Below are 21,304 nucleotides of genomic sequence, written 5' to 3'. Positions count from 1 at the left end.
GTAATTGACAATTTAGTGAATGGGATAGTGTCAAGAGTACTGGTAAGTGGGGTAGTGGGCCTGTTGACTATGAAATATCTATGAATTATTGCTGCTCTAAATATAACATTTTTAAAAGACTTCTGAAAATCAAATAAACAAGTGAGGGTTTTAGACTGCTGCATTTATAAGAACATTACAGGGAGTGCAGAATTATTAGGCAAGTTGTATTTTTGAGGAATAATTTTATTATTGAACAACAACCATGTTCTCAATGAACCCAAAAAACTCATTAATATCAAAGCTGAATGTTTTTGGAAGTAGTTTTTAGTTTGTTTGTAGTTTTAGCTATTTTAGGGGGATATCTGTGTGTGCAGGTGACTATTACTGTGCATAATTATTAGGCAACTTAACAAAAAACAAATATATACCCATTTCAATTATTTATTTTTACCAGTGAAACCAATATAACATCTCCACATTCACAAATATACATTTCTGACATTCAAAAACAAAACAAAAACAAATCAGCGACCAATATAGCCACCTTTCTTTGCAAGGACACTCAAAAGCCTGCCATCCATGGATTCTGTCAGTGTTTTGATCTGTTCACCATCAACATTGCATGCAGCAGCAACCACAGCCTCCCAGACACTGTTCAGAGAGGTGTACTGTTTTCCATCCATCCATCCATCCATTCGCTTCCGCTTGTCCTTTTCAGGGTCGCGGGGGGCGCTGGAGCCTATCCCAGCTGTCATTGGGCGAGAGGCAGGGTACACCCTGGACAGGTCGCCAGTCTGTCGCAGGGCCAACACATAGGGACAGACAACCATTCACACTCGCATTCACTCGCACATTCACACCTAGTGGCAATTTGGATTATCCAATTAACCTATCCCCTCCTTGTAAATCTCACATTTGATGATGGACCACAGGTTCTCAATGGGGTTCAGATCAGGTGAACAAGGAGGCCATGTCATTAGTTTTTCTTCTTTTATACCCTTTCTTGCCAGCCACGCTGTGGAGTACTTGGACGCGTGTGATGGAGCATTGTCCTGCATGAAAATCATGTTTTTCTTGAAGGATGCAGACTTCTTCATGTACCACTGCTTGAAGAAGGTGTCTTCCAGAAACTGGCAGTAGGACTGGGAGTTGAGCTTGACTCCATCCTCAACCCGAAAAGGCCCCACAAGCTCATCTTTGATGATACCAGCCCAAACCAGTACTCCACCTCCACCTTGCTGGCGTCTGCCTTTACCAATCCAGCCACGGGCCCATCCATCTGGCCCATCAAGACTCCCTCTCATTTCATCAGTCCATAAAACCTTAGAAAAACCAGTCTTGAGATATTTCTTGGCCCAGTCTTGACATTTCAGCTTGTGTGTCTTGTTCAGTGGTGGTCATCTTTCAACCTTTCTTACCTTGGCCATGTCTCTGAGTATTGCACACCTTGTGCTTTTGGGCACTCCAGTGATGTTGCAGCTCTGAAATATGGCCAAAATGGTGGCAAGTGGCATCTTGGCAGCTGCACGCTTGACTTTTCTCAGTTCATGGGCAGTTATTTGGCGCCTTGGTTTTTCCACACGCTTCTTGCGACCCTGTTGACTATTTTGAATGAAACGCTTGATTGTTCGATGATCACGCTTCAGAAGCTTTGCAATTTTGAGACTGCTGCATCCCTCTGCAAGATATCTCACTATTTTTGACTTTTCTGAGCCTGTCAAGTCCTTCTTTTGACCCATTTTGCCAAAGGAAAGGACGTTGCCTAATAATTATGCACACCTGATATAAGGTGTTGATGTCATTAGACCACACCCCTTCTCATTACAGAGATGCACATCACCTAATATGCTTAATTGGTAGTAGGCTTTCGAGCCTATACAGCTTGGAGTAAGACAACATGCATGAAGAGGATGATGTGGACAAAATACTCATTTGCCAAATAATTCTGCACTCCCTGTATAAACCATTTTTTTAATTAAATAACTGATTCATAGATTTTATCTAAATGATTAATTCCCACATAACACTTCTAAGCCAGGAGTCATTTAACTTCAATATTAGGTATGAGTAGGTATTAGGTATGTCTAAGATATTCTTCTCTATCCAATAGCACACTATGCTGTCAAAGTATGAGGAAATAAGTAGGTTTTGACAGCATATTCCAAAGAGAGGCGTTGAAAGGCTGCTCCAACGGAACTTATTGTTTCGGAGGAAAACACGAACACAGCGTACAGTCGAGTCTTAATAGCTTACTTACAACTGGGCAAAAAAAACAAAAAAAAAACAACTTACAACTGGGCTCGTCAGGCTCTCTTCTTGGCTGCAGTGGTTATTATTATATTTACATGCTTCCAGCTCCCGTTTTTGCTCGATGACAACTTATACTTTTCCACTCGCCTTTTTCTCCCTTCTCGCGCTCACAGACACATAACGGGTATGACAGTCCATTCTCCCAGCAGCACGGATTACACTGCCTATGAGGCTACATTCTTTAGAGCTGTAGCATTCTGCCTATTAGCTTAGCACAACAACAAAAAGGCGCTCTCTCTCACCCAGGAAACACGCAGAGAGAGAGAGCGTCACCCTGTAACCATGGCAACCGTAACGCTGCCACCTGGAACAACAGAACATAGCTGTCAAACAAAACCCAAACAGTCCTGTATCTATGTTACTCCCCAACACTGCGTATTAGTCAGAGGTCCCGTTCGGAGCCGCGGACCTTCAGTAACAGTAATAAATCACAGCAATAATACATTCACGTAGTTGTAAAAAGCATGATAATATATTAAGTAATCCAAAGTATTCCGAATACGTTACTCTCATTGAGTAACGTAATGGAATACGTTACAGAATACATTTTGGGGCATGTATTCTGTAATCTGTAATGGAATACATTTTAAAAGTAACCTTCCCAACACTGACTGCATGGTATATGAGACATAGCATTTATCAGGAAATTTCAGCCAGCTACTAAGAATTTGATAGTGGTGGTAACTTTAAAATATATTTGAATGATATATTTTCATTCTTACTTCAAGTATGCAAGAATAACCGGTCAAATAAAGTTTAAAAATAAAATTGTGTTAATGGTTAGCTAAGGAATCCTTAAAAGTGTCACCCCAGTCAGTGACTACAAATTTAGAAACATGACTGCAAATGCAGGAGGGTGACAAAGGAGGCCAGAAATTGGATTAGCCAGTTGGATGTGATGATAAGCCAGCGAGGACGGCCAGTGCAGCGCCTCGTGGCCCCTTTGATAACAAAGCTAATCCATCCATCTTAACCTCCTGGCCTCTGCTTTGATTCCCCTCATCAAACATCCCACTGCCCTATTGTTAGTGATGTTTGCTGCCTGTCCTGCTGCGGCACTCCGGCCATAACTCTTCACTCTGCAACGCGGTGAGCAGGTCAGCTATTAATTTAGGTGAAGTGCCACTGTGTCTGTGCCTGCTGTTCAGCTTAGCAAGGCGAGCTGAGCTGCTCAGCTGAATGAAAGAGACATGCAGCCATGTCATCGTTCACCTGCCTGCCACCTGTGCTCCTCTGGGCCTTTCTCACATGCACTCATCTTCCAAAAGTGCCCACCGTGACCTGCAAGACAAATTATGATATTATGGCAAAACTATCAGCAGGACATTTACTGTGGCCAAGAGTTAAGCTGGACTCATAAGTCAATTGTAACAGACAGTCGTCAAAGGATGAAAGGAAGGTGGCAGGGCAGGGAAATATGTAAGCTGTAAAAGAAACCCCTTGGTTTCAAATATATATATATATATATATATATATATATTATATATATATATATATATATATATGCGTGTATATATATGCATATATATATATATATATGCGTATATATATATATATATATGCGTATATATATATATATATATATATATATATATATATATATATATATATATATATGCGTATATATATATATATATATATGCGTGTATATATATATATATATATATGCGTGTATATATATATATATATATGCGTGTATATATATATATATATATATATGCATATATATATATATATATATATATATATATATATATATATATATATATATATATACAGTGGTGCAAAAGAGTATTTAGTCAGCTACCGATTGTGCAAGTTCCCCCACTTAAAATGATGACAGAGGTCAGTAATTTGCACCAGAGGTACACTTCAACTGTGAGAGACAGAATGTGAAAAAAAAATCCATGAATCCACATGGTAGGATTTGTAAAGAATTTATTGGTAAATCAGGGTGGAAAATAAGTATTTGGTCAATAACAAAAATACAACTCAATACTTTGTAACATAACCTTTGTTGGCAATAAAAGAGGTCAAACGTTTACTATAGGTCTTTACCAGGTTTGCACACACAGTAGCTGGTATTTTGGCCCATTCCTCCATGCAGATCTTCTCGAGAGCAGTGATGTTTTGGGGCTGTCGCCGAGCAACACGGACTTTCAACTCCCGCCACAGATTTTCTATGGGGTTGAGGTCTGGAGACTGGCTAGGCCACTCCAGGACTTTCAAATGCTTCTTACGGAGCCACTCCTTTGTTGCTCGGGCGGTGTGTTTTGGATCATTGTCATGTTGGAAGACCCAGCCTCGTTTCATCTTCAAAGTTCTCACTGATGGAAGGAGGTTTTGGCTCAAAATCTCACGATACATGGCCCCATTCATTCTGTCCTTAACACGGATCAGTCGTCCTGTCCCCTTGGCAGAAAAACAGCCCCATAGCATGATGTTTCCACCCCCATGCTTCACAGTAGGTATGGTGTTCTTGGGATGCAACTCAGTATTCTTCTTCCTCCAAACACGACGAGTTGAGTTTATACCAAAAAGTTCTACTTTGGTTTCATCTGACCACATGACATTCTCCCAATCCTCTGCTGTATCATCCATGTGCTCTCTGGCAAACTTCAGACGGGCCTGGACATGCACTGGTTTCAGCAGCGGAACACGTCTGGCACTGCGGGATTTGATTCCCTGCCGTTGTAGTGTGTTACTGATGGCGACCTTTGTTACTTTGGTCCCAGCTCTCTGCAGGTCATTCACCAGGTCCCCCCGTGTGGTTCTGGGATCTTTGCTCACCGTTCTCATGATCATTTTGACCCCACGGGATGAGATCTTGCGTGGAGCCCCAGATCGAGGGAGATTATCAGTGGTCTTGTATGTCTTCCATTTTCTGATGATTGCTCCCACAGTTGGTTTTTCACACCAAGCTGCTTGCCTATTGTAGATTCACTCTTCCCAGTCTGGTGCAGGTCTACAATACTTTTCCTGGTGTCCTTCAAAAGCTCTTTGGTCTTGGCCATGGCGGAGTTTGGAGTCTGACTGTTTGAGGCTGTGGACAGGTGTCTTTTATACAGATGATGAGTTCAAACAGGTGCCATTCATACAGGTAACGAGTGGGGGACAGAAAAGCTTCGTACAGAAGACGTTACAGGTCTGTGAGAGCCAGAGATTTTCCTTGTTTGAGGTGACCAAATACTTATTTTCCACCCTGATTTACCAATAAATTCTTTACAAATCCTACCATGTGAATTCATGGATTTTTTTTTTCACATTCTGTCTCTCACAGTTGAAGTGTACCTCTGGTGCAAATTACTGACCTCTGTCATCATTTTAAGTGGGGGAACTTGCACAATCGGTGGCTGACTAAATACTTTTTTGCCCCACTGTGTATATATATATATATATATATATATATATATATGACTTATTTTCAAAAATGACTTATTTTCAAAAATTAATTACTTAGTTACTTAGTTACTTTTTAAAAACACAATTTACAACACAATTTACAACCTGAAGAGGTGATAAAGTGATAGATCTTTCAGCCCAATTCTACTTTTTCCTGCATAATCCATCATACAAAATGTAATCAAATGGAAAAGTCTCTTTTTTTAACATGTTGTTTTTATTTTTGGAATGACGTAATATTGCTGTCAGTGGATACTTAAATTTGTGCACGGCTTTCCACTAGGGCTGCTCAATTAATCGAATTTTAATCACGATTACGATCTGGGCTTTCAACGATCATTAAAAATGACTGAGCCGATTATTAGCACCTCCCTCGTGCTTTACTCTCGCGAGGTGGCAAATCGAGCGCACCTCTCTGCGTTTCGAACACGCGTCACATCAATTAAGAGTACCTGAGGAAAGCTAAGCAGACGTTATTTGGAGAGGAGAGGATAATGGCTGCTAAAGAAAGAATGCCGTTGGTTGAAAAGCGAGGTAAAACTACTTCAGTGGTGTGGAAACATTATGGGTTCGAGGAGTCTGACGTGGATCAAGTCGATATAGTGTGTAAACTTTGCTATGGTGTTGTAGCTGCACCACAGGGCAACACTACAAATTTATTCAATTATTTGAAGACCGCTCACGAAGTGACATACGATCAAACAATGAACCCAGTCAACACACATATGTGGGGCCCAAATAGGGAGCAGCAGGGCTAATATTTGGGGCCCACTTGGGAAACCCAACTGGGGTCCAGCTAATTTTGTCCTCAGTTTCCATGGTGGCCCCAAATGTGTTTTCCTAGATGGGTTTATGCTGGGTCCCAGATAAGCCCCAAATCAGGCCCAGTCAAAAAAAATATGTGGGGCCCAGATGGGTAGAAGCAGATCTGATATTTGGGGCCCACTTGGGTTACCCACCTAGGACCCAGCTAATTTTGTCCTCAGTTTCCATGGTGGCCCCAAATGTGTTTGCCCAGATGGATTATTGATGGGACCCGGATGGGCCCCAAATCAGGCCCAGCCAACAAATGAGTATGGGGCCCAGATGGGTAGAAGCGGGTCTGATGGTTGGGGCCCACTTGGGTTACCCACCTGGCACCCAGCTACTTTTGTCCTCAGTTTCCATGATGGCCCCAAATGTGTTTTCCCAGATGGGTTAATGATGGGTCCCAAATCAGCCCCAGACAATAAATGAGTATGGGGCCCAGATGGATAGAAGCAGGTCTGATACTTGGGGCCCACTTGGGTTACCAACCTGAGACCCAGCTATTTTTGTCCTCAGTTTCCATGGTGGCCCCAAGTGTGTTTGCCCAGATGGAATCTTGGATAATGTAAGTAAGCTATAATTTAAATCCCCTGTACAACAAAGCCAGTTTATCTTTTTTATTAATACTGATTACTATGAAATTTTAAAACAGTATGCTTTTTTATATAATACATTTTTTGTTTGGAGAACATGTTGACAAAAATGTCCACAGTATACACAAAACAATAACAAATAAATGTTATACAGTTTAAAGGAAAAACAAATGCAGCAAACCACAGCTTCTCACTCATTCACCAATCCATTGGTCCTGAAAAAAATAAAATAAAATAAAAAATTAGTGCATTTTCACAAACAAAATCAGATTTGCGATAGTACTGAAGTTGTTTTGGAGGTTGTGCTGTTCAAGTTGTTTGACCTCCTACATTGAACTCTTTGAAGACCATGAGTATTCATGGAAACAGAAAAGCTATTTACAAAATGATTTACCAAGTACGCACTCAAAAATTAAATTAATGTGAAATATTTTACCTTAAAACATTTAAGACAAATGTTTAAAAGATGTCGACATAGTTACAATGATAACTGGTGTTGTGGGCTGTCTCAGTGATTGGCACAGAGCTTAGAACAGGCAAGTGGTTAACCAGTTTTTTGCATGGTACAGCACCTCATAATGAACACAAAACAAAATAGTAAAATGTAACAAGGGCTAGGGCTGCTCAATTAATCGAATTTTAATCACGATTACGATCTGAGCTTTCAACGATCATTAAAAATGACTGAGCCGATTATTAGCCCCTCCCTCGTGCTTTACTCTCGCGAGGTGGCAAATCGAGCGCACCTCTCTGCGTTTCGAACACGCGTCACATCAATTAAGAGTACCTGAGGAGAGCTAAGCAGACGTTATTTGGAGAGGAGAGGATAATGGCTGCTAAAGAAAGAATGCCGTTGGTTGAAAAGCGAGGTAAAACTACTTCAGTGGTGTGGAAACATTATGGGTTCGCGGAGTCCGACGTGGATCAAGTCGATATAGTGTGTAAACTTTGCTACGGTGTTGTAGCTGCATCACAGGGCAACACTACAAATTTATTCAATCATTTGAAGACAGCTCACAAAGTGACATACGATCAAACAATGAAGGAGCATAGAGAAAAACCCTCAACAACACATGCTTCATCCTCACAGACCTCCATTCACGCTACCATGTACAACGCGACTAAATATCCCACCAGCTCCCAGAGACACAAGGAGATAACAAACGCGGTAACGTTTTTCCTCGCCAAAGACCAATGCTCAATTAACACAGTGGACACCCCCGGCTTTAAGAAACTAATCCACACTTTGGACAAACGGTATAACTTGCCATCTCGTCACTATTTTAGTCGAGTGGCGATTCCCGCTTTATATGACGAGTGTCATGATGGTGTCGCAAAGGAAGTGGCTACAGCCCAATATTTTGCCACCACAACGGACTTGTGGTCAAGCCGCACCACGGAGCCGTATTTGAGCCTCACGGTACATTTCATTGACATGGATTTCAACATGAAAACGAAATGTCTCCAGACATCATTTTTCCCAGAAGACCACACAGGGCAGAACATAGCTGCAGGTCTGAAACAAGCACTGGCTACGTGGGATCTGGAGGAGCGTAAACTCGTCTGTATAACCACAGACAACGCTGCAAATGTCATACTGGCTGCACAACTGAATGGCTGGATGAGGCTCCAGTGCTTTGGGCACAGATTACATTTGGCCATAGGTGAGTAGGCCTAATTCCTACTGAATATGATGCATAATGTGATTTTCTTTCAAGAAGTATACAACATAATGGTTCGAATGAATATAATAAATAAAAAACAATTTAAATTCAGAGATACTTTTATTCATTCTCACAGTCATACACATTTTCTATGAATTATACAAACACATAAATAAGCTACCATCACTTTTTCTTATTCATTCACACTCAAGGAAATGACAATCATCATCCTGATAATGCTTGTTTATATTTTTTATGTTTTTATAGAAAGAGCCATGAAAGATCACAGGATTGAGCGTGCAGTGGGGGTCTGCAAAAAAGTGGTCAGCACCTTTTCATTCAGTTGGAAAAAAAAGAGAGAGCTGAAAAAGGCACAGATAGACCTCAAACTGCCAGACCACTCCTTAAAGACTGAATGTCCAACCAGATGGGGATCTAGGCAGGCCATGGTTTCCAGAGTCCTTGAGCAGCAGAAGGCCATTGCCCATGTCCTCACCCAAGACAAAGGAACCAAGCACCTCATCCCCTCATGGCAGGACATTGATGTCCTTGAGGCCATCAACAAGACCTTGGGACCTCTGGTTGAATTCACTGATGCACTTTCTGGAGAGAAATATGTGAGTGTGTCTTTAATAAAACCAACACTCCACCTATTTAACAACTCAATCTTGGCTGAGCAAGATGATGACACAGACCTCTCAAAATGCATCAAGAGGAGAATACTGGAGTACCTAAATGAAAAGTATGGTGACTCACCAACACAAGAGTTGCTTGACATGGCCACTGTCCTGGACCCAAGGTTCAAACTGAGATATGTAAGCGAGGTCAGCCAAGAGACAATAAAAGCCAGACTGACAATGGAAATGAAGTCCGTCATGGTATTTATAAAGATACTAAACATCTATCTATCATTATTTATAGTAATTATTTAAGGATTGTATTTTAGAATGCCAAACCCGAGACAGATAAAACTGGTTCCTCATTCTGTGTTGCTGTCATTTTATATTTGTCCCATTAAAGGAGGCTGCAGTGATGGGGACACCCGTTGGTAACACGGAGGTTGCTGATGATGGTGCATCAAACCAAAAGAAGAGGAAAAAGGGCCTAAGCAGCTTCTTTAAGGCCCCTCACAGCACAGCTCCAGGTGCAGAACATGCTCTTCAACTGGACCGGGCCATAGCTTTTGAGCTTCAGGCCTACCTCCAGGCAGGGACCCTGGACACAGAGGAAGACCCACTGGGGTGGTGGAAGCTATCACAGAACCTCTTCCCACGACTCTCCATCCTGGCAAAGAAATATCTTTGCATCCCAGCCACAAGTGCCTCATCAGAAAGGGTCTTTAGTACTGGTGGAAATGTTGTCAACTGCCTGCGTGCATCCCTGAAGCCTGATCATGTCAATAGGCTGGTGTTTTTGGCTAAAAACCTTTGAAAGGTTGCAGGAACCATGTTTTGTTGAGCCATTTTGAGATTGTATGGGACTCGGGCCTACTAGTTTTTATTTATTTCTTATAAAAGGTACTACTTTCAGTGTTTAATTTTATTTTTGTACAGGCAGCAATTTTAGTTGACATACCTCAATGTCAGTTTGATGCACTTGTGCATTGTGTGGCTACACAGCTTGCCTTGATGTTTGGTTATTTGTATGCATAAATATTATGCAGTAGTTTGAAGTTCACTAAACATTAATGTTTACATTTTTTTATTTATTTTTTATATTGCAAATATTTGCACGGTTATCAGAATTTGCACATTATTTTATATTATTTTTTGACAATCTTTAAAGCAATTATTCAATGCATTGTTATTGTTAAATAAATATCGTGAAATAATCGTGATCTCAATTTCATTGAAAATAATCGTGATTATCATTTTTGCCATAATCGAGCAGCCCTAACAAGGGCTACATCTACCAAGGAGAAAACAGATTCCACTTCTTGAGGTGTGTGCCAGGCGGGCGCCAATAATTTTCATGTAAATCAAAAATAGGGCCATCAGATAAATCAGTGTGTTACTAATTACACTGGAAAAAATAGAGGCTGGCTCTGGAGTTCATGGAGCTTATTCACATTCTGTGAGCAACCAAAAAACTGTTTAGTGAGAGACTTCTTCAAGTATGCTACAAGCCAGAAAGAAACGTGGTCATTCCTGCCAGCAGCCACCAACCTCCAGAACAACATGAGCTGATGGTTTCATCTCCACAATTTGTACAGTCTATCTAAACCACGTGTCAAAGTCAAGGCCTGCGGGCCACATCCGGCCTGGCATACATTTATATCCGGCCCGCAAGATCATTTTATATAGATGTACTATTATTGTTATGCATGGCCCGGCGATATGAGGCGCTAATAATATACAAACTACAGATCCCATAATGCAGCGCTGAAGCCTCCTTGCTGACCGCTAGGCTAACTGGGAACATTCCCGCGTCAATCAAGTCAAACTTCTGTTATTGCGAAGCTAGCCGCTCACAATGGTGGAGAGAAAAGTTGATTCTGAATGACTGCAGCTGTAGTGAGCATCCGTTATTCAAACATCAACAAAATATCTTACAACTAATGAACTTACCATATAGCACTTCAAAAACTTTAAGCCCTCGAAATTCCCGCTTTCCATGGCACCCAACGAAGTTATATTGCCTAAAAAGAGCATTGTCCATAATGTAGGCCATCATTCTTCTTGTGGCTTCATCAACAGTGCTCCCTCTGATCTCTGCCACAACAGCAACCTTAGGACACGCAAGGACAATAATTTTACTGACAGTAGTACCATCAGTCACACCTAAAAGAAAGCAAGCACAGCTACACAGTAATTAGGCTCTATAATATTGATGCTAATTGACTGAGAAAGAGTTAGGTGTCAAAGTCAAACACTGTCTGATGTGAATGCAAAGAGCTAAATGATTCACCAAAAGTAATTTCTTAAGTTTTGGGTTTGGCATGGCACAACTTATAACTAGGTAATGTTTGGAGAAGTTATTTTATTAACAAAAATAGCAACTTTTGTTCAGCTCTCCTCCCACTCCTTCATTGCACTGACCATGTTCGAACAAACAGCAACTTTCCTTGATCATAACTGCTAGCATGAAACACAGACTGATTGAGGCATTAATCATTGAATATTGTTATTACATCATTATTATTTACCACTTCTTTTAGGAAGACAGGGTCTGCCAGTTTTTGCTCCAGTGCTGCCACATCTGCTACTGTCCGGATGGGAAATACAGCACCCTCGGGTAATACTGCAGCAACTGGTCCATCACGTTGTGTAAGGAGAGACTGTAGCATTCGACTGTGGATCCTCTGAGTGTCCTTAATGTCTTCCAGGAGGGTTAGAACATGTACAAACATGCTCGTATTGGTGGCTTGTAGAAGTTGTCTTGGAACTGTTTGTGAAACCACAGGTGAAGGAGTTGAGGGTTGTAGCGGCTGAACAAATGGATGAGTGATGTTCAGGAAGTGAGTTTCACTTGAATGTCTATTCTCCATTGCTGATGGTGGTGAGGTCTCTGGCTGTTCCGCAGTGTTGTCCCAATCCTCATCAGAGCTCGACGGGATCACTGGCCTTAAAACAAACAAAATACAACAAACATACACACACAAATAAATAATAAACCAAACACATAATTTAGGGTACTGGTTAGTCCTACAAACTAAAAACATTAATGTATATAATGGCATCAAAAAAAAAGTCTAAAACAGATTTTTAAAAGTCAACAAGTTATAAAGCGCTATTTTGAAATCATATCTGAACCTGATGAGCAAGGGTCTGCTAAAGAAACTGTCAGGTTTTTTTTTTTCTTATAATCTCAATAATAAATTTTTGCTTTTAAGGTGTTTTCAACATAATTACCTCCTTTTCCGCTTCCCTTTCCCAATCTGCTTCCAGAATCCAAATAAATTCCACCAAGGAAGGTTTCTAATGGGAAGCAGGAAATGCTGTCTAAAGGGCCAAACTTCCGTACATCTTGAGCTAGGTGTATTAAAGAATGTATATTATAACCAACAAAGTCAAGACCATAAATCAAAGCAAAATCTTTCACAAACTGCTTCAAAACATCCTCTGCATAATCACAGTCAGTTATCAATATACAAATCAGGACTTAGAAGAATTCTTGTAGATACAGATAACAGTATAAAGTATCTATACATTTGGCTTGGTATATTATTCAGTAGAACTGGGCTTGTGTAAAGCAAAACTTGTCTCAATTCAGTTGCTTTCTACGTGCTAATTTCAATGAGAGCCCTTGGTTTCCTTGCAAAACTTTAAGGAAGATATTGCCTGACAGAAACCATGAATGCTGAAATTAGTTAGAATTTGCATAGACTGTCTGCATTTTCGGGGACTTTTTAACCAAAGATAAATAAGCTTGCGCATTACCCCCATATCCCACACCCAGCTCGTTCAAAGTGACACCCCAACCTGGTGCTCTTTGTTGGCCATAGCACAAAGTTTCATCAGTCCTTTAGTCAACAGAAATTTCATGATAACATAATCTTTAGCATGTTCATCACAATCGTAGTGCTCTTCCTCAAGTGTTTTATTCTCAAAAGAATCAGAGTACAATATTAAGTCCTGATGATGCTCTGACTCATTTTACTGTGAAACGAAACTAAAATGTTCAACAACTTTCTGAGCTCTTTGTCCTCTGAGATTGCTCCATTGCTTTCTGAAAGACAGCTCACAGATTCTGAAGCTCCAGGTTTCATCACTCTCCAATCAAAATTCAAAATTAACTGAACCAGCAGCAAAAGAAGATCCAAACTATGCTTCACATTTGATAAATACTGTCATTAATTCCCTCTTCCTGTCTTGTTTCCACCACGATTGAAAAAAAACAAACAAAAAAAAACAAAACATCATACTTCTTGCACAGCTCTCTCGTAGTATACTTCAAGAAAAGTTTCCCCATCTGAAATATGTTTTCCACATTATTCCCTTGCTTATTATACATCAGTGTACAGTTGTGCTTAGCGCTGTTGTCAGTTGTTTTTTGTGCCAAATTATGCCAAATTGCAAAAAACTCACCTTGTTCACTAATAAAACCTCTAAAAAAAATTTCTGTAACTTTGCTCTGCTTTACTTCAGCAGCATCAGGTAATGTTCATATATTGATTCATGGTTTTCTTCAGTTTTTGTTCAACTGCAGAATATTTCTAAGGCTATCTGATTTAAAAAGCCACTCCAGGAAAATCTCCTTTTTTCTGTGTTTTATCCTCAGTTACTTTGGCATAAAGACATCTCCTGTGATGCTTACACCAGCCTTAAAAGCTGTTGTATTACAATAAAAGACCCTGACATCACTTTATAAAGTAACAATTCTAATTGTTACAAACTCAAAAAAAGATTCCTACAAGTATATTTCTGGCATGCATCAAATTTTAAATAGAAATGAATTTTGAAATATACACTGCTTCTTATGTCAAAGTCTGTAAAAATAAAGAAAGAAAGAAATCACACATAACCCTTGCTACTATTCACTCCACTGTCCAACAGCAAAATCAAACCAATATACAGATATTAATAACATATTATTGTAATAGTGTGACTATGCAATTTATAAGTAGCCATAGTCATAATCAAAACAACAAACATCTCAAGTTTTGAGATAATTGCAAACCCTCCTGGCCAATAACCACACAAGCTGTCCATGCAGGAAGGCTGATAAAGGAGCATGCACAAAATTCAAACAAATTTAAGCCATAATGAAACAAATTAAAATAACAGTGCGCATGCACAAATAAGGCATCAGACAAACACTTAAAGATCACAGATCTTTAGGACCACATCCAAAGAGCAATTGCTTTTCTTTTTTATAAATAAATAAATGTGTAGATTCTAGCCAAATATACATTACAAAAAGGAAAAAAGGAGGGCCACAGCAATCATAGTAAAAGGAGTTGGCACTGTGGCCCTAACAAGACCGACCAGTTCTGCTTAAATAATCAGTTTCCCTCATGTACAGAGCTTGCACAACAGTAAGAGGCAGATTCTTGAGTCAGTACAGTATTTCTGATGAAGTTCTCACTAAAACAACTACACATATAAAGTTGCATACTAAAGTGTGTATAAAAAAAAAAACCCAAACAAATCAAGAATACCTATATTTTCTTTTTTGCTTTTTCTGGAAAAATGAGAACAATGGCAAGAAAAATGATGATTATGTCTTCTACAGAAATAGAGTGCTCACTGATCTGCCTCTCTGACTGCTGTGCATGCTCCTGACACAGGGGCAAAAGCTGGGGACTAGTTGCTCATGGCCATGGCCTACCCTCCTCACTTAGCCCTGAGGAATGAAGCTAATAAAGACAACACCAAAGCAATTTTGGTTGCTCTGATAGTGAAAATACCCTCCCATATTCCTCCTAAAAAACTAGAACTTTGTTAAATTGGTCTAATACAGTCCTTTATTAATACTAATCATAGAGAAAAACCAAGATAATGTTTAAGTACAACTTGATGTTAAGTACATGCAGTCATTAATTTTGGTGCTAGTTAAGCAGTATACAGGACACCAGACAATGCTTTCAAACTGTGAAAATTGGCTAAATCCAACATTACCTAAAAATTTAAACTAGCTTAGCCTTGCGTGAGTGCTAGGAAAAAGTTCGCCAGCACTTGTGCCATACATTACTTTGCAGCATCATAACTTTGTAAACATTTCATTTATACTTAGGGATTCAAATTAAGTCAAAAAGTTCTTACCGTTAGTGCAGAAAATAAGTCCGTAGCTCAAAGATGAACTTAATCCAAAAATTGCCAGCTTAACTGTCAGCTTTGTCCAAGGGCGCGAAATGAAGAATGTTCCAGAATGGGGGGCGAAATAACGCGAGATTTCGAAAAGCACTCTTACATGGAGTGAAATTTTTTTCCCACTCAAATGTAAAACCATTTGTTTTATTTTATTAAGCGTCTTACAATTTTAAGTCTGTCAAGGGGTTGACAATTTGTTCAAACACAGTAAGAGAGAAATGAGACACTGACAGACCGACTCAGAGTTTCAAAGACGTGCGCACGGGTGAGAGTCTCTGAGCAGACTAACACACCGAGCACCGTTTACTCGCTTTATTTATAAGGCAAAATGGGTTACATAGTACTTCCTCTTTCAACTGAAGAGGGGAGAGCTCAGGCATTGTCTTAGCTATCTAACTTCTGCACACAAACTGAAAAACAACGACACAGCAGTATTCATGCTTATCTGACATCGCAGACACTGAAGTAAAGAATGCATGTATATATCCTGTCTTTGTCAAACATCCCACACACTTAAGCAAGGAATACATTGTGTTCTTTTCAACAGTAAGCTTTACCGTGTGAAAATATATAAACACTTGATTATAAGGCATACTTGTTTCTACTTGATTATACTTTAATGATTTAACTAAAATAAAAATTCTCTTAACATTCCCTCCTGATGTTAATATATTTCACATGTTTTACTCAATGCATAGTCACTTGTTAGTCACATTTTCAACTTGCACGTCATTCAGTGAAATAATTAAACAACAAGCTTGTCAAGATTGTCATAGAGATTTTCTTCTCTCTCTCCCACACTCAGCATATCATACTGACGATAGGGATCCTCCATAACTGACTGAGCCAAGACATGGTTTCCTAACATACGCTTGAACATGTTTGTCATTATGCTTCTCAGACATGGGATAATACAAGCAATGAAAAGGCAAAATAGTAACATCACACTGAAAAGGGCCAACAGGCCTTTAATCAGTAGAGATTTCCAAGAGCCGCTCAGCAGCCAGTCCCACCAACCTTGAGTATCGGTAACGTAGTCCTGCTGCTGAGCGTCTCTCAGTTGTTTCAAAACATTCAAAGCATTTGTCATGTTTAATGAATGGATGTTATCAGGTATGTAGGTACAACATGTAGTGTTAAACAATACGCAGAGACCACCTTTCTCTGCGAGAATGATGTCTAAAGCCACTCGGTGCTGCATGACAGTGATGCGAATTGCATCAATTTCTTCATTCTGTCCTTGATTAATGCGGGTTGAAGCATTTAAAAATAATCCAAAACGATAGTCCAGGGTTTCTATCTGTAGTGCGTGTTTCCCTACTCCTATCCATGGAAACAAAGCGTGTATTACCTTCTGGCTCTTGGTCCAGAGTTTGAAGTCATCTGGTACATCAGAACCAAGATATGGATCATGGGGCTTGAGGCCTGTGTTACGTTTAGCTCTGGTGTTGCTGTTCACTGACATCTTAAAGGTGTGGTCAGATACCAGAACAGGGGCACAGAGTCCGGTGCTGTTTGGTGGCAGCATGAAATAGACTTTCAGGCCACACGCCCAAGCTGCGCCCTGTACCCAGTATGTACCTGTTGATGAGCCGATGCCATCCCAATCTGGTGCCGCCAGGATCATGGAGCAGTTTCGGTTTTGTCCTAATTTCTTCAGACCCTGGGGCGTACCTGTTTGTCCGGTTGCTCCTGTGAAGTTAAAGCACACTGGGTGTTGTATGTCAGGTGGCAAAACAACTGAGAATGATTTCAGTTTTCTATGGCTGACGTTTATATGCACCCAGTAGGCTTCATTGCAGGTGTAGTTTATATTTGGGTACTGGTGGGTGCAGTTTGTTATGTTGTAGATTAAAGACTTTACACTCTGTGGGACTATATATTGTGTAGTGTTGTGGCATGTGTTGCTGTTTTGGTCCTTTATGGATCCACCTATCACCATCACAGGTTTTCCTGGTGTTGAGCAGGTCCCGGTAATGGCTTTGTCATATATGCAGAGTGCTTCAGCCTTGGTTGGGGGTTTTCCATACACTGTGGCATGGAGTGCTGTCGTGGGCATATGTGAGCAGACATAGCAGTTTGCGGCATTGTCTTCTCTGTGCACTCTGTCATGGACATACCGGTACCATGCATTGTTCAGCCACGGGTGGTTGTGTTCTTTGTCTATCTCCTTCATGTGCGAGTTGTCGTGGGTCCACCTCTTAGGTCGGAGAATAATTGGTACTGTCTTGTGGGTTCCACTGGGCATCAACCAAAAGAGTGTCGTCATCAGGAGGATAGCCATTAGACAGAATATGTAGCACATGAGTAGTTTTCGTTTGATGTCACAAGCGCCCATGCACAACAGCTTTGGGGCTGGAACTGGTGCTAGCATTGATTCTGAAGCTGGTTCTTCTTCTGGATTTATCAGGTTGTTTTCCTCAGTCATCTTGTTGAGATTTTATTCAGGCGTCCCTGGTGTTATTATTGGTTCTGCTCTTCGGTGGGATAGGTCAGTCTGATCTTCAGGGCGACCAGGCACACCCGAGCTCCCACGTGAGTAGCACTGCCGAGGAAGCACAGGGCGGGAAACCCGTTCAGCCCTGTCCTCCAGCAGGGGTTCACGTAAGAGTCAGGGGAACCGGCGTCTTATTGTGGTGCAAACACTTTCTTCACGTGGGATTGATGAATCCACGAAACTCGTTCGGCTATCTTACACGCTGTGGGTGTGGTAAGTAGCACCTGGAAGGGACCTTCCCACTTTGGAGCACTCCAGTTTTTCCGCTGGAGGACTTTAATCAGAATCCAATCACCGGGGTTCAACCTGCAAGAAACTGAAGAAAAGTCACTCGGCAGTTGATTGCTTAATCTCACTTCTTTATTCTCAAATAGTTTTGTCATCCATTCTGCCATTGTTGTTTCTGCAATAGATTTATTAATTGGCTCACTCATTATGGGGAGTGGAAAATGTCTGCCATGTACGATTTCAAATGGCGTTAGACCACCTGTTCCTTGAGTTATTCTCATCCATAATTTAACCAAGCTTAGACATTCAGGCCAAGGTTTTTTAGTCTCTTCCATACATTTCCTCAACCTTTGTTTAATTGTGCCGTTAGTTCTCTCGACTAATCCTGCACTTTGTGGATGATAAGAACAGTGATGTTTTATGCTGAAGCCTAAAGCTTCAGAAACTTTACTTATTACTTCATTTACAAAATGTGTGCCATTGTCTGATCTTATCAGAGATGGAATACCGTACGTTGGAATAAAATGATTACATAGACATTTTGCTACTGATATTGCATCTGCTTTTTTCACTGGGTATATTTCTGGCCACTTGGAAAATACATCAATTATCACAAGTGCATATTTGGAGGATTGTGATTCATTTAATTCTATGAAATCCATGTGGACAGTGTGAAATGGATGCGGTGGTATAGGGAAATGCCCTCGCTTTGGACGTAGATTTCCCTGTGCGTTGTGTCTTTGGCAAATCATACATGTTCTGATAAACTCTTGTGCTGAACTTTCAAAATTTTTTGTATAGAATTGTTTATTAAGAATATTAATCATCCCTCCTGATGACACATGAGTTTTCCCATGTGTCACTAAAGCAGCAGTTCTATGCAAAGATTTTGGAAGCACTGGTTTGCCATTACACATCATGAGGTTGTCTTTTAATTCTGCTCCATCTTTCACCCAAGATTTTTGTTCACTCAGCGATGCTGTTTTCTGTGCATCTGCTAGTATTTCTAAAGGTATTAGATCTATGGTTTCTGTTGTTAAAACATCAATTTGTTTTTCTGCAGCTGCTTTTGCTGCTTTGTTAGCAAAGTTATTTCCTCTCGTAATTTCTGTGTCATCCTTTTGATGAGCTGCACATTTGCATAGTGCTAATTCTTTTGGCAACGTTATTACTTCTAATAGCTTTTTTAGAAGGTTTGCATGTTGAACTGTGTTGCCTGAGGAAGTTGTCATTCCTCTGTTATGCCATATTTTAGCGAAATGATGAACTGCTGAATAGACATATTGACTGTCTGTGTAAACATTAACACTTTGACCCTTATATAAAGTACATGCTCTGATGACTGCGGTTAGTTCTGCGCTTTGAGCAGAGTTTGAGGAGCTGAGAGCTTTTGCTTCTATCACTTTATCAACAGTTGTGACCGCATAACCCACACAATTTCTACCGTGAATGTCTTTTGACGCTGAGCCGTCCACAAAAACATTACTGAAACTGCTCTGGGGGGAGCTGTATATATCAGTGCGAGGTTTTGTATCTTCCTCTAATTTTTGAATGCAACAGTGTTGTTCTCCGTCCAGAGAAGTCGGCAAAAGTGTACTTGGGTTTAGCTGGCCACACTTCTCTATTTTTATGTGTGATTGTGTAAGTAGAATCCCCACATAAGAAAGTTGTCTTGCATGCGTGAGGAAAGAGAGGTTCGCTTGGAGCAAAATAGAGGTCACTGCATGTGGGACTTTGATGATCAATTTATGTCCTAGAACAATGTCTGCACATTTTTTAACTGCCTCTGCTGCTGCTGCGCATGCCTGAACACAGGTAGGTAATCCAGCAGCTACAGAGTCAAGTTTGCATGAGTAGAAAGCTAATGGACGTTGTTTTTCTCCAAAAGCTTGAGTTAAGACTGCTTTCATATACCCTCCTGCACCATCAACATGGAGAACGAAAGGTTTTCCATAGTCTGGTAATGCTAAGACGGTACATGTCTGCAGTGCTATTTTCAAATCAACGAAAGCTTTTTCTGCTTCTGGAGTCCATTGTACTTTGTCTTTTAATGCTAGATCTTTACCATAAATGAGGTTCTGTAGTGGTTGAGCTAGTAATGCGTATTCTGGAATCCAGCATCTACAGAAATTGCACAGTCCTAAAAAACTCATCATTTGTTGTTTAGTTACTGGTTTTGGGGCATTTTGGACTGCTATCTTTCTGCTCTCTAACAGCTGCCTGCCTTGTCCTGTCAATTTGTGGCCAAGGTATGTTACTTCCTGGCTCCACAATTGCAGTTTATGCTGTGACACTTTATGGCCTTGCTCTGCGAGATGTTGCAAAACTGTTAATGTGTTTTCTTTGCACTCATCTTTTGTATGGCCTGTGATCAATATATCATCTACATACAACAAGAACTGCCCTGGGGCAGGGAGCGTACAAGATGACATTGATTTTCTCAAAGCCTCTGCATACAGAGTTGGGCTATTCTGGAATCCCTGAGGCAACCTTGTATAAGTATACTTTTGATTGTCAAAAGTGAATCCGAATAACTTCTGTGAGTCAGGGTGCAGAGGTACGGAGAAGAAGGCATTGGACAAGTCTATTACAGAGAACCACCGTTCTTTTGGTGTTACTTGATTTAGAATTGTGTGTGGATTTGCAACCACTGGAGGTATTTGCTCTGTTACCTCATTTATTGCTCTTAGATCATGAACTAAGCGATATTTTCCTGTATTAGCCTTTTTTACTGGAAAAATTGGTGTATTACACGTGGCTTCATTAGTTTTCACGAGAATACCTGCTTTTTGCATCTCTGCTATGACTGGTCTGATACCTTCTTTTGCCTCTGCACTCAAGGGATATTGTGGTTTTACAGGCCTATATGAGGTTGTAGTTTTCACCACTACTGGATCTGCTCCTTTTATTAGGCCTACATCCGTGGGTCCTTGAGACCATAATGTTTGTGGCAGCTTCTCTAGTTCTGGATGTGCTTCAATTGTTAATACTTGTCATTCATCTTGCTCTGTTGTGGCTAAATGTGTGGCTGGTGTGGCTGTCACCGGCCAACACAGCGTTAGCCTCATG

At 40.5% G+C, this 21,304-nt stretch overlaps 1 long non-coding RNA gene across 1 annotated transcript; it reads right to left on the bottom strand.

The window, feature by feature from the left end:
- Window positions 1–7,104: 7,104 nt before the first annotated feature.
- LOC145430889 (uncharacterized) lies at window positions 7,105–20,693 on the bottom strand. Its single transcript, XR_013911214.1, has 4 exons — window positions 15,463–20,693; window positions 11,904–12,321; window positions 11,326–11,485; window positions 7,105–7,309 (listed from the first exon to the last, which is right to left on the bottom strand). It is a non-coding gene; the product is annotated as an uncharacterized LOC145430889 (long non-coding RNA).
- Window positions 20,694–21,304: the final 611 nt, after the last annotated feature.

The sequence above is a fragment of the Astatotilapia calliptera genome, chromosome 9 (assembly GCF_964374335.1).
Source record: "Astatotilapia calliptera chromosome 9, fAstCal68.1, whole genome shotgun sequence".
NCBI classification, from domain to species: Eukaryota; Metazoa; Chordata; class Actinopteri; order Cichliformes; family Cichlidae; genus Astatotilapia; species Astatotilapia calliptera.
Note: the sequence above shows the minus strand (reverse complement) of the source record. Positions and strands in the feature narration are given on the sequence as shown.